This window comes from Equus przewalskii, chromosome 6 (assembly GCF_037783145.1).
Source record: "Equus przewalskii isolate Varuska chromosome 6, EquPr2, whole genome shotgun sequence".
NCBI classification, from domain to species: Eukaryota; Metazoa; Chordata; class Mammalia; order Perissodactyla; family Equidae; genus Equus; species Equus przewalskii.
Genome location: NC_091836.1, coordinates 32,591,406 through 32,606,574, shown reverse-complemented (window position 1 = coordinate 32,606,574; position 15,169 = coordinate 32,591,406). Strand labels below are relative to the sequence as shown.

Sequence of the window (15,169 nt, the reverse complement as noted above, 5' to 3'; positions counted from 1 at the left end):
AGACAAATCATTTAATTCAGTTTAAAGTGGAAGAAATAGATTGACAGTAGGGTCTTCCAAGGCTCAGATTAATAGAGCTCATGATTGACTGAGACCTTGCTTAGACAAGGAGGCCCAACCGACTTGGTAAGCTCAATTGGATATATGACACGTTTTAGTGTTTCCATAGGGCAGTGCTATAGAGCTATGACTCATTCATGTACCTTCCTCCCAGCTAAAGACCTGAGAAAAATACTGTTTTGAAAACCAGGAGTCTGTAAATAACATATATAGATAAAGTAGGCTGCATAAAATGGAATCTGACCAAAGTAACTTAATCAGCCCCTTAAAAGAAGGCAACCAAAATATTTCCTCTAGCTGCAGCAATTCAAGTTATTGTATTTAACTCTTTAGTGCTCTCTCTCTTTTTACCGATTTTATTGAAGTATATTTTACATATAATAAAATTCACTGAATGCCTACATAATAAAGAATTTTCTCAATGCCACCATAGGTGAAATTATTTTCTTCTCAGGGAATAGAAAATCATGGAGCTGTAGATTGGGTTGTTTGAGTTCTAAATATCAATCTACCATCAGATTTGCTATGTTAACCCATCAGATATCAAATATAGTTATTATTTTTCAAACCCCCTATGCTGCATGCTTAAAAAAAACCGCTTGCTCAGACACTCCTTAGCTGCTGACAGGGTTTAATGACTTAAGAAAGCAGTTATTCACAAGTTATTATACCTGTCCTGGGGCTTGAAAAAGAAGGAACTCAGGGCATTTAAACTTTCATATAGAAATAAGTTGATACGTCACCAATTACTTTGCAGATCTTTGAAGGATTCTCCAAACATAAACTTAATTGATATAAGCAACAGCAGCAAAAGTATATATAGCTAACTGGAGAGATTAATGGATGAAAACAGTATGAGATACATATGCTTTTCCTATAAATATTTACCAGGAATAATTAACAAGAAAATTATCAAGGACGTAGTAGGTGGCAGGAACTGTACTACATCATGGAGATATGAGAGTGTCTGTATAGGGGGCTACCTTCATGGAGCTTACAGTCCAGTGCAGATTTGGATAATCAGCAGGCAGGTACAACTACAATAATAAATGACAAAGCAGGGTGTCTGTTGGATTGAGCACTATCACAATACATGGATGATCCTTACCTCAGATTTTAAGTTCTAATTATATTTCTGAAGCAAGAGATAGAAGAAATAAGCCAGATGAATAAAATACAGGGAGGGATAACAGAGAGAAAAGACTGTTCCAGGCTAGAGCTTTGCAAAAACTAGAGATTAGAGCCATCATATTGCTATGATTTATGTTGCTTCTTAATTGGATAGAAGAAAGAAGGTAGATAATCACTGTTGGAAGATGATATTTTCATTAAGGTAGAGGATTGTGTTTTTATCAATGGTATGGAAGAAAAGGGGGGGAAGTGATTGTCATGGCATTACTCAGTCCTTGTATCCAGTCATCGATAGTATTTCTTCTAATTTATGTCTCAATGATATTTATAAGAAAAAAATTCAGAGAGAATGAGCATTAAAAATGTCATGGAGATAAGAAATAATGTCAATAGAATCTCAGCACATTAGGAAAAATGTTGACAGATGGACTAAAATGAAACATATCAATTGATACAATGTAATAGTCGATAATTTAGATATAATAAATTATTCTAATTTTTTTCTCATCACTAGAATATTCTTCTCTCTAGAATTTTCTTCAGGGTAACATTGGCACCTTTATTCCTCAAGCTATATATCAGGGTGTTCAGCATTTGCACAACAATAGTATAGAACACAGAGGACACTTTTCCTTGGTCCATGAAGCTGACTGATGATGGCTGCAGGTATGCTAATGCAGCAGATCCAAAAATCCCACAACTGCCAAGATGTGGGAGCTGCAAGTGTTGAAGGCTTTGGACCTGCCCTCAGTGGAGTGAATGTGAAAGATGGTGGCGACGTTGAAGAAGTAGGAGCTAAGAATAGTGAGGCTGGCGGCAAAGATGTTAAATGCACAAACACATAGAATCAGTAATTTGTTGACATAAGTACTAGAGCAGGAGAGCTTTAGAAGGGGAAGAAGATCACAGAAATAATGGCTGATCACATCAAATTTACAGAAATGAACTCTAAGTACAGGCTGTATGAGAACATGTGCAAACCATGCCTATAATATACACTCCCCAAATCAGGGAGAAACAGGCCTAACGGGACATGATGACATTGAAAATCAAGGGGCTATGGATGGCAACTTATTGGTCATATGCCATTGCAGCTGCCATGTAACAGTCTGAGACAGGAAAAATGAGGAAGAAATAGAGCTGAGTCATGCATTCAGGGTAAGAGATGATGTTCTACTCTGTCACAAAGTTCACCAGCATTTTGGGGGTAATGACAGAGGACTGGCAGAGATCAATGAAGGACAAGCTGCTGAGGAAATACTACATGGGAGTGTGCAGGTGAGAACTGAGTCATATCAGTGTGATCATGCCTAGGTTCCCACCACTGTGACCACATAGATTCCTAGGAAGAGGAAGAAAAGGAGCAGCTGGAGTTCTGGCTGCTCTCTTAGCCCAGCGAGGATGAACTCAGTCATTGTGGAATGACTCCTGCTGTCATTTCCCTCAGTTTCTGAAGGAGAAAGAGGAAGGCTCAGTTTTTGGAGGCATTTCCTTGTTGTTATCCATTTCATAAAAGGTACCCCATATAGAAAATTGTTTAGGTATTCTGTTGGTTAAGGTATAATAATTTTAACTCTGGAGAAATTTACCAAAATAATATTCATCTTAATTAAATATTTCTACACCTTAATATCAATGTTAAGTTGTTTCATATGAAAGTATTTCAGCCATATTGATGATCACTTTACAGTTTTTGAGTGGCTATTCCTTGTTGTGAACATTTCAAATGTCTTTAAGCCAATTTTTTCTAAAGTGAGATTCACAGACTTAAAAATGTAGAGGAGCCATTCAAAATGAGAGAAGCTGGCTGAGTAGCAACCTAGAGAAGGTAAACCCTGTTTAAATGCAGTATTCTTTATTAACCAGCAGCTAATTTCTGCCAGGGGTACAAATAGGCCCATTATCGCCAAGTCTTTGGAATTATTTTTATAAAAATCATAAAATTGGGGTTTCTACATAAAATCTTAAGAATTTTTATTATTATTATTGAAATAAAACCGCACAAACTACATTGAGTTGACCCACTGTTAGCCAGTTTGAGCCCCTGGACCAAATAATCTGCCTTTTCTTGAAGGAGTGCTAAGTGAGTAGGCCTTTAAATCCAGTGCCTATGTTCATATGCTGACTATCATTTATTAGTTGATAAGCTTGGACCAGTAAAATAACATTGATACCTGATTAACACAGCTTAGCACTCTGAAAATAATAATAATAATAATAATAATAATAATAATAATAATAATTGCTGTTGTTTTTGTTACTTACAACTCACAACATACTATCATTTAGAAAATAAGGGTTAATTACACACTTCAAAATACAGAAACACTAATTATAATGTTTAAATCTTTCATCTCTTTTATCTTTCATTGATTAAGAAGGTATGAGAAACAGTTATAAAATTAGGGGATATAGAATCATAAATGCTGTCCCCTTTTCTGTTAAGCAGTTAATGGATTATTTTATCATTATATGCATCAAAGTAAAATTATAAATGAAATCCACTTTAACAATATAAAATGAAGAAACAAAAATCTAAATATGCTACCTCACAGTTAAACAAAAATAAACTTGAAACTTAAATCTAAGCATAAAAGCTAAACTATTAAATTTCTGGAGAAAACACTAAAGAAAGTCTTCAACACATGGGAATGATTAAGATTTCTTAGACAGAACATGCACACAAACTATACAATATTATAAATTCTGCTTTATCAATTTAAAAACTGTTCTTCAAAAGGAAGCCTTAGAAAATTAAAAGCAAGCCACAGACTGCGGACTTTTATTCGAAATATATAAATAATATTGACAACACAATAATATGAAGACAATCTACCAAATTAAAAAATAAGAAAACTATTTGAATGGTATATTGCAGAATAAGATAAAAGAATACTTAAGAAGCACATGAAAAAGTGATGAAATCCTCATTCATCAGGGATATCAAAATGAAACTAAAACCATAGTGGCAAACCATTGCACACCTACACTAAAATGGAAAAATAAACAAACAAAAACTTACAATACCAAGGTTTTGAGAGGATATGTATCAACTAGAGCTCTCAAGCATAGCTGGTGAGGAAGAGTGTAAAATTGTTCAATAACTTTGGAAAACTGTTTGGCAATTTTTTTTGCAAGTCAAGCATACCCTTACAATATAATCTAACATTTCTACTCCTCAGTATTTACCCAAGAGAGCTGTAGGCATATATCTACACATATATGACTTGTACAAAAATGAGCATGGAACCTTTGTTACTAACAACCAAAAACTAGAAATAGCCAAAATATTCAACCAGTGAATAGATAAATAAGTTGTGGTAAATGCATAGAGTGGAATTTCACGCATCATTAAAAAGGAATAAATCACAGATACATGCAGCAACATAGAATAATCTTGAAAACATCACACTGAGTAAAAGAAACCAGGCATAAGAGAGGAGGATACATTCTGCAATTCCATTTATATAAAGTTCTAGAAAAGCAGAACAAATCTATAGTGATGCAGATGAGGTCAGTGGCTGACAGGAGTGGGACATGGGGGAATGACTGGGAAAGGACATGAGAGAAACTTTAGGATGATAAAAGACGTCATTTCATTATTGAGGTGTTGGTTTCACCAGTGTACAGTATATGAATTTGTCAAAACTCATTGAGGTGAACTTTATTCTTAGAATGTGTATGTACATGCTTGATTTAACAACCTTGATAAAAGTATTTCCAGGAATAATCTTGATAAAATAATTAATAAAATATATCATAAAATAAATTAATAATATTAATTTTAAAACAGAAAAGTAAAGACTAAGCAAGGTTAAAGAAGATTTGAATAAGATTCATAAACTGGAATCTCATAGCATGCAGGAACTAAATAACACACATTCTTTATAAAGGCACATAAAAGCTTTAGAGACTTTATTTATGTGCTGGTTCATACACAAGCTAAAATACCTTTCAAGATGTTTTCATTGGTCTTCACATTTAAAAAAATAGCACCACCAATCTTACAGCTTTTCTCCTGAAATATAAAAAAAGAGGTGACATCCAATAGTAGAAATACAGTAAAATACCTCTTAGAAAGCTCAGAATAGATAATAAGTTCTCAACTTTCTATTATATGTGGAATTACTTTAGTTAAATCAGTACCAACACCTTCTCCCTTATTCCAATATTTGATAGTAAATTCTATTTCCTTTTTTTGATGCTTCCATCACTTCAGAAACATTCTAAAAACATTTTATTCATTATCTTTTGATCATACAGATATACGTGATCCTCAGCTGGTGACCACATGTTCTATAGAAATGCCTTTACCCAATTTTCTTTTCACCCTGCCATCTTAAAACCTTTGCTGTTGGAAAGCTTTGTCACTGGAAAGTCAGTTTTGGTAGATCCTCAACCTCTCCGCTCTATCTTGCCTTAACAGAAATCAGATCTACTTTTTAGGAAGCTGAAGTCTCCTAAGTGGACAGTTCATGTTTCCCAAAGACCATGACTAATAGAACCTATAGAAGGAGTTAACATTTTCTTCATTATCTTTGGAAGTATTAAAAACACTACTCTAGTGAAAAACTCCTCCTCTACTTCCTCTACTGATACTAACTTAGTAAAATTACAATACCTTATCATTTTTTTCATGTTTATCATTTTTACCATCTGCCTACCTCCAGTCTTTTCAGAGAATGAAGTTCTGTATCTAAATTGTAGTTTTTGCTCACAACTCAGCACTCACTGGGCCAGGATTGCAGTACACCAGATTCCTTTCGTCATGTTTTTTGCTTGTTCTACAGCCACGTTCTTTAGTTGCTATGCTCTGTCTAATACCTGGAGCATTTACCAATAGCTCAAGATTGATTGTCCTTAAGACAATCTATATATCTTCTTAGATTTCAACATTTGATAATTTTGAGATTTACATAAAACAAGACACAATCTACTTTCCCTTTTCCTACTATGAATCCTTTCCCCTTAGAGACTACTCAAACTTGGAGGATCTGTCTCACTTCGGGCTCTAACTAATCTCTGGCTTTTCTTGCCTCCAAGTGAGCCTTGGTTATAACATCAACACTCAGATAATCAATACCTTAAGAAAAAATAGAACTGCTGATGTGATCATTTGCCTGTATATGATGATCTTCTAAGCTCAACTAGAAGATCTATCCTGGAAAGCATTATTCTCAAGAGCTGGCAATATTGGAATCTAGAAAATCAAGGTAGATATTGTAGTGTGTTTTTCTTCAGCCTCTATACCTCTTTCTCTTTTTATCTGTGTGCATTTAAACTCCACATAGAGGATTAGAAAATGCTTTCCTCTCTAGAATCCATCCTGTTTCAATCAGAAAAATTTTACATCAAGGTCAATATTTTAGCTGTTCAATATAAATGAGATGGACACAATTCACCGTCATTTCATACAGGCAAGTGGTACAGGCTCTCATAATATGCTTGTGGGTAAGATAGAGCTCTGTGGGATGGTTGCTTTACAGTCAGGTGTAAAAGAACATAGTGGAACACAAAGAGTGTTTATTAATTCAGGGATTTCCTACTATGGTTGATCATCAGAGCCACCTACAGAGATTACAGTATCTACAAAAATGATGAATATAAAAATGTAAACATGATTATTAGAAAAAAAATGTTTCTGAATTTTCTTCCCTACACTCTTAGTCTTTGCTTGGGAGACAACTTAATCTCTGTAAAATAGCTCTGATAAACAGTTTCTGGTTCTACTTCTTCTGAAATTTACCACCACAGATCTAAATAATTCGCACATTTTGCTATTTCCTGAATTATCAATTTTGAACATTATTTCAACTTTGTATAATATTACACATACAGTTACCTCAGTTAAATCATTACACCACCTTCCTTTTCAGTCTAATACTATCTACTTGTATTTTTAAAGATCACTTTCTTAGTTGCTTCTGTATCTTTCAAAGTATTCTCAAAACTTTATTTCATCAACTTCCTAAATTAACTCTACTTATCTGGAGAAATTTTTACTAAAGATTTTCTATCCTAACACAAGAATTAGTGAATCAGAATCTTTCAGGATTTTAAAAGTCTGAATCTTTAAAAAAATCAAAATAATTTAAAACACAAAAGCCAAGAAAACTACCATTGTAATTCCGATGATTAGCCAGGTTTGGGAAATATTGTATTAAGAGACAAAAAATCAGAGGCTGGCCCAGTGGCATAGTGCTTAAGTTTGTGCTCTTCATTTTGGCAGCTCCGGGGGTTCGTGGGTTTGGATCCAGGCATGGACCTACACACCAGTCATTAAACCATGCTGTGATGACATCTCACATACAAAATAAGGGACGATTGGCACAAACGTTAGCTCAGGAACAATCTTCTGCAGGCAAAAAGAGGAAGATTGGCAACAGATGCTAACTGTTGGACCAATCTTTCTCAAAAAAAAAAAAAAAAAGAAAAAAGACAGACACGAAGTCAGTGTAGTGGCATTCATCAGGTGGAGAACTTGAGAAATTCTATCTTTTCATTTCTTTTTTCTTCTCTTTTATCTTCTTTTCATTTATCTTCCTCCTTTCCATGCTTTTTTCCTTTCCTCCTCCCTTCCTCTCTCTCTCCTCTATTATTTTGCAAAAATTATTGAGACAGCAACATACCAAACAATGAGTTCTAGGCTAGAATATAAAAGCCACAAAAACACAGTTACTGTTCTCATGAATTTCGAGACTTAATATAAGGAGGGCTAATATTCATCATGTTGAAGCATCATACGAAAATATAATTGAAATGAACTCAAAGAGGCATAAAAATTTGAGCAGGCCCCCTAATGGGTTCAGAGCCATGGAACTGAAAGTCTTTGAATTTGTATTTATTTCAAAATGTGTTCTTTATTATTTATTTTCTCTAACCAAATCTCCGTAGGATCTACCTCTGAAATTCTCAATAATATATTTGACTAAGAAACAAGTGATTATCCTCAATTCTATAAAGATTAAAAATGGGCAAATGTTTTCTTATTATTATGTATAATCTAGATGATTAAGAATCGGGTGTATACAGCAATGACAATTAAGTGGACGTAGTCACTGAAGTGGGATTGTAAATAATTTTATCAAAGAATAAGATAAGATCACTGAACATCAAAAATATCAAAGACATTTCTTTCTGGCTTTTACCTTATTTGAATTCTAGAGGATAGGAGAGAATACAACCAGAAAATATCAGCTGGGATTCATACTTTCTCTGTGAAATTTTATTTTTCTTAGCTAAGCTTGAAAATGGAGATTGGCAATCCCCTATTATATGATGCACACTCTGTGGTCAACAAAACCTCACAAGTTATTATAACCTAGACCCTAATGGATGGAAACTAGTGGAAAAATGAATAATGACACTGAAAACACTTAAAGTAAACAAATTGAAATTTAAGAGGGCAAAGTTTACATGTTTTTAATCTTGCATTAAAAAAATCAATTATTTGCATGCTGTATATAGCTTTGGGGTGTCATTCATGTAAAAAAATAAGGTATCAATTCTTATTAACTCAATAAAACCCATAAAGTAAGTGACTGGTTAATTAAGCAATTGGTTTCAGATTGCATTTATAGAAATACAGTGTCAGAATATGATCAGAATAATCCTCATAAGATTGATAATATAGCTTCTCAACTCGAGTTCCATGGAACTAGAACGCCATGAATGAATCATAAGGGTGCTGAGGATTTGGTCTTCTTAGCCTTTGAGGGAGTGGAGTTGAGCCTGTGGCATCTATAGACTCCTAGCTAGTCATCACTGACCACAGGCAGTCTGCTCCACTAACCCTGCTACATCACGCAAATGTTACCATTTTCTACGTGTGCCATGAGGTTTGGAAGCACTGTGCTACTCTTAAATTACATCTGCAGTTTTGTGTTTAGTTATGGATAGTCTTTATAAAGAAATATATTGACATGATGGAAGGCAAGTAAAAACTTTGAATAACTTGGAAAATATTTGAAGATAATGAGATAATTAGCAAGAATCATTGTATATCTGAAGGGAATGTAAAGGGAGAAAGACGTATTTTACATATCGTGTTTGAAAGATCTTAGAATGTACCTTTACTAGACACAAGCAAAAACATTCTAAAAATTTGAGTTTTTAGAAATGGAATGAGCTTCTGATTTCTAATCATTGAGTACACTCAACCATTAATCAGATGATGATCCAATTTCAGGGACACCAGAGACAGGATTTTCTTCATTGCTTTTAAGGTAAATTCTGAATATCTTTATTCACACTACCTCTTGTCACACTCCAGACTTAGTTCACGTTTGGTTCCTTTCAGTTTCATAAACTTTTCTTTCAAATTCAGAAATTTTTCAGTTGCTGGGATATGTCACATTCTCTCAGCTATCTGCAATTTTATTTGCTCATCTTAACTTGAAATGACAACTCTATTTGTCTCTGTTATTTGGAAAATGTTTTTTCTTTTCAAATCTCATTTAAAACTGATTTCATCATGGAAGCATTCTCCAATTCCTTGTAGTTGATTGGACCTTCTTACTACATGCTCAGAAAACTGCCTTTTCTAAACAGCACATTTTCAGACTTGAGATACACTATAAACCAGATGATGGGCCATTTCAGACTTGTTCTCCTCTGTATTCTAAGTAAATAGCACACATCTGGCACACTACAGTAGGTTTAAAAACTAATTTCATGAATAATTAAATACTTAAATGAATGAATGAAGATATTGAGGAATATTTGTCTGAATTTCCAGGGTGATTACTTCCAGATTTAATATCTTCAGATCACAAGTGTGAAGTTAACACGCTCACGAATGTACTTCTTGGGAACCTCAATGCCAAATTTTATTTGCAACTTGCACTCTTTGACACAGAAGAAAATAGTGCTAACATTTGTGCTGGGAGTCCTTGGTACCCAGCATCCTGCTACTCTTCGAAGAAGAGGGCAGGCACAACCCTGGGTCTCAGAGCCACTTGTGAAGCTGGTCTGCGTCACAGGTCAGCATCCCCAATTGTAAATTTTCAGTTTGTGTTTCTCCAGCTTCATGGTAGCAAACATCCTCACCTTTCACAGTCCCCTGAGGAGTTCTGATTGCTGTGCTATGAAGGGCTGGCTCTGACTTAGAAATTACAGACACCAAATAACATGGAGACAAATATTCTCCAAGGATTTCCATTTCTCAGGGGACAAGCTCTTGAGAAATGAAGCAATTGCAGTGGATGTCTCCCAGTTGTCTAATTTTTGCCTTCAAATGGGATTCTCTGTCAATTCTGAATATATCAATTAGTAAAAAAAGTTTGTTCACAAGATCACTTGAGGATTTTTTTAAATGCAGATTCTAATCCAGCGGGTCTGAGTGGGATTTGAGATTCTGCATTTCTTACAAGCTCCTATTGATTTACAGTTCACACTGAATAGCAGGTTTTAGAGGATCAAGGCGCATCCTGACAAGTTATCTTACTGTTAATGGCCCTAGAAATTTTAAAATAATGAATTTAAACCACCTTTTCTTGTACAAATTATGTTTATTTTATGCATAAATAGGCACTATATTTACTTGATTCAAAAGTCAAATTTATAAATAATTCAGAATATTGATACAATGTTTGCTTTTGGGGGGCCCTTACTTATAATAATTTTTCAGATTAAAGCAGGGCCCCCCAAGTTCACAGATCAGAAAGCTTCTTTTAGATATGGAATTGCAGTGGCTGTTACTTCAGTGTGCTGAGTAAAAGAAGTGAGAAAGAGGGTTGGAGCTTGGTTAAAGAGACAAACGGGAAGGATACAAACAGGACTTTGCATAAGTGATTATACAATAATGAAAATTATTAAGATTTGTAGAAGCCACTGTTTTAATTCTGTCAGGGTATATGTACTCATTCAGGTGAGAAAAAAAACAGAGAGAGTGAGAGAAAGAGATAGAGAAGAGAGAGACAAGAGGCAGATAGAGACAGAGAGACAGAGACCTTTTTTTACCCTTATAAATAACAGACGTATAAAATAATGTATGACACACATTAGTTAAAATATGCTATTATCATAAACCATACTAACATTTATGAGCACCTACATTATACAAAGCACTATGTTAAGCAATTTAGATAAATAATTCCATCTGTTAACATGCAAATGGAAATCTCATACATTACTAATAGGAATGTACAATGGCATGACCACTTTGCAAATAGTTAGGCTGCTTCTTATGAAGTTAAATATATATTTACATAAGATACAAGAAAGTCACTGCTATGTTATTTACAACCCCGAAACATGAAAACACGTGTCTACACAAAAACTTGTACATGAATGTGCATGACAGTTTTATTCAGAACAGTAAAAAACTGGAAACAACTAAGATATTAATCAACAAGTAAATAGGTAAATAAATTGCATTTTATCTGTGAGATGGTGCATTTCTCAAAGATAAAAAAGAAGAGACTTCAAATATACAGCAAATCATAGATAAATGTCAAAAGCTCTATGCTAAGTGAAAGAATCCAGATGCTAGAAAGTTTGCATTATAGATCTTATTCATATAAAATTCTACAGAGAAAAACATAGTATATGTAGGGTTTGTTACTATCTGCAGTTTCAGGCATCCACTGGGAATCTTGGAACATATCCACCATAAATAAGGGGAGGGAGTTTAAATTTTAAAATTCATACAAAATCTCATTCATGTAAAATTCAAAACAAATATGTAGTGACAGAAAGCAGATTCATTGTTACCTGGGCTGGGAGTGTTTGGTGACTGACTTTAAAGAGGTATGAGCAAATTTTTGCCCTTAATATCGGCAGGATGATATACATTCTTAAATAGTCATCATCCTCTTAGTAATGTACTACTTCACATAAAATACAGGAATATGAAGACATTATAGCTCACTGCCCCCTGACACACATGAACTTTATGGTATAGTTGTTATATGCATATGAGAACTGAAATCTTGATAAGTAAGCTTTTTATTTTTAGTAGCTTCTTGGTAGATTCCAAAGGATTTTCCATACAAATGATCACATCATCTGCAAATAAAGACCATTATTTCTTCATTTCTAATGCGGATGCCTTTTATTTCTTTTTCTTGACTTTTTGCTTTGGCCAAATCTTCAACACAATATTGAACAGAAGTGGTGAGAGCAAATATCTTTGTTTTGTTCTTGATATTAGGTGGAAAATGCATTAGTCAAGAGATAGGAAGCACACAATGATTTGAACAGGGAAAGTTTAACGTAAGTATTTTTAATAGGGGATTAGTGTAACAGAAATTTAACACTTGAGAGCTTAATAGATTTCTAAAGAATGCGGGAGTAGTAGATATGGGGAGCAATACTCTATCTAGCGTGATACAGAACACTCAAGGGAGAGTCCTCCCACTATCTAGGCTGAGTCTAGTGCAGTTTCATATCTGTCTTAGACTGGGGTGACTCCAGACTGTGCATGAGGTGAAGACTGAACACCTAGCTTGCTATATGGTCTGCCATGTGGGACTCCCAGGGTACATGCATGTGCCCCAAGCTGAGGAGAATGTGTGGGGAACAGTGATCTGGATTGGGTTGCAGGTTTTTTCTGAGACTCCTGGCATTGCTTCAGTTAAGGGCTGAAGAAAGTGAGTGGCCGCCAAATGCTGGAGGAAAGTTCCACACTGCAGGAACTGTGCACTGGAGAAACCATGAGAAGCCAAGCAATGAAAAAAGAAATCTGTAGATTCTTGGCAAAAGAACCAAGCAAAAAAGGAACCCTCATACACTGTTGGTGGGAATGCAAACTGGTACAACCACTATGGAAAACAGTATGGAGATTTCTCAAAAAGTTAAAAATAGAAATACCCTATGACCCAGCCATCCCATTACTGGGTATCTATCCTAAGAACCTGATATCAGAAATCTCAAGAGTCCGTTGCACCCCTATGTTCATCGCAGCATTATTTACAATAGCCAAGACGTGGAACCAGCCTACATGCCCAGAAACTGATGATTGGATAAAGAAGATGTGGTATATATACACAATGGAATACTACTCAGCCATAAAAAAAGACAAAATTGGCCCATTCACAACAACGTGGATGGACCTCGAGGGTATTATGTTAAGCGAAATAAGCCAGTCAGACAAAGACGAACTCTATATGACTCCACTCATAGGTGGAATTTAGTATATTGATATGGAGATCTGATCGGTGGTTACCAGGGAAAAGGGGGGGTGGGGGGAGGGCACAGAGGGGGAAGTGGTGTACCCACAACATGACTAACAAAAATGTACAACTGAAATCTCACAAGGTTGTAATCTATCATAACATTAATTAAAAAAAAAAAAAAAAAATCCCGTAAAAACATCACGGTAAAACAAAAGGAAGAAGAAAGGAAATGATAACAAGAAAAGCAGATATTAGTGATGCATAAGATGGAAAGGCCAGCAATTATTAAAGTAGAACTAATATATAAACCAAAATCCTCATTTTTTGGAAAAAATTAAAAAACAATTATACAACCATTGGTTAATGTAATCAAGACAAAAGAGGGAGGGGGAAGGAAGCAAAAATACACAAATGAGAAATGAGCAAGGGACTGGACCTCGGAAGCAGGCCTGGCTATAGAATTTGTGGGGCCCACTGCAAAATCAAAATGCAGGAATCCTTGTTCAAAAAGCAGGAAAAAAGTGCCCCCAAAGGTACAAAAATATAAATTTTTTTCCCTTCTGGGGTCTTCTTGGTGTCTTTTCTTTTTTATTTAATGTCATTCTAATTAAAGGAAATTTACATTATTAGCATGAATTTTACTTTTCATCTTTATATTGGGCAATGCCAGCTTTCAATGCAATACAACAGCAGGTACCCCATCTGTAGAATGACCAAAATTAAAGTTGTGTTTGGTAAAAAAAAAAAAACAAAAAAACACACACAAAAAAAAACTAGGAGGCAAAACCCTGCTTTCTCCTCAAGTGCTCATTATTGGCAAGACTTAATACCTTCCCAGAAGACAAAGAAGAAGTATTTTACAACATTCTCCTTCATTATCACAGAGCCAGCAAAAAGGACAAAGTTGGAACTGAGAGATAATAAATCCAAAACTGACCCAGAAACTATTCAGTGTTTCACCATTAAGTATGATGCTAGCCATAGATCTTAGTAGATGTTTTTTATAGGTTGAGGAAGTATTCATCTATTCCTGTTTTCCTGAGAATTTTTATCAGGAATGAGTATTGGGTTTTATAAAATGCTTTCCCTGTGTATATTCAGATGAATAGATGGATTTTTCTTTTTTGCCTGTTTATATGGTGAATTACATTGACTGAGTTTTTTGAATGTTAAACCAATATTGCATTTCTAGTATAAATCCCAGTTTATAATTATGTACAGTAGCCCCCCCTTATTTGTGGGGGATGTGTTCCAAGACCCCCAGTAGATGACTGAAACTGCAGATAGTACAAAACCTTACACGTACTATGTTTTTCTCTGTATAGTACAGCATGAATACACTAGACAAAGGGTTGACTCATATCACAAGTGGGAGACAGAGGAATGGCATGAGATTTCATCACACTAGTAAGAATGATAAAAGCAATGTAAAACTTATGAATTGTATATTTCTGGAATTTTCTCTATAATATTTTCAGACCACAGTTGACCATGGGTAACTAAAACTGCAGAATGTGAAACTTTGGTTAAGGGGAAACTACTGTAGTAGTTTTTTAAATATATTATTGGATCTGATTAGCTAAAATTTTGATATGCAGTCTTACATCTATAATTCCTGAGGGATGTTTGTCTGTAGTCTTATTTTCTTCTGATATCTTTGTCTAGTTTTTGTTTCAGGGTAATACTAGCCTTGTATAATAAGTTGGAAAGTATTGTTTCCTTGTTTATATTTTGGAAAGATTTTTTTAGAATTGGTATTATTTTCTTCTTAAAAAACTCAATCTAGAAGCCATCTGGGCCTGGAGTTTTCATTCTTTTTTTGCATGATTAGTCTTGCTAAAAAGTCTTAGTCATTTTATCCG

The 15,169-nt window shown here is 34.7% G+C and overlaps 1 pseudogene; it reads right to left on the bottom strand.

Annotated features, from left to right (window-relative positions):
* Positions 1–1,701: 1,701 nt before the first annotated feature.
* Positions 1,702–2,606, bottom strand: LOC103562114 (olfactory receptor 8G1-like; annotated as a pseudogene).
* Between the last annotated feature and the right edge of the window lie 12,563 nt (positions 2,607–15,169).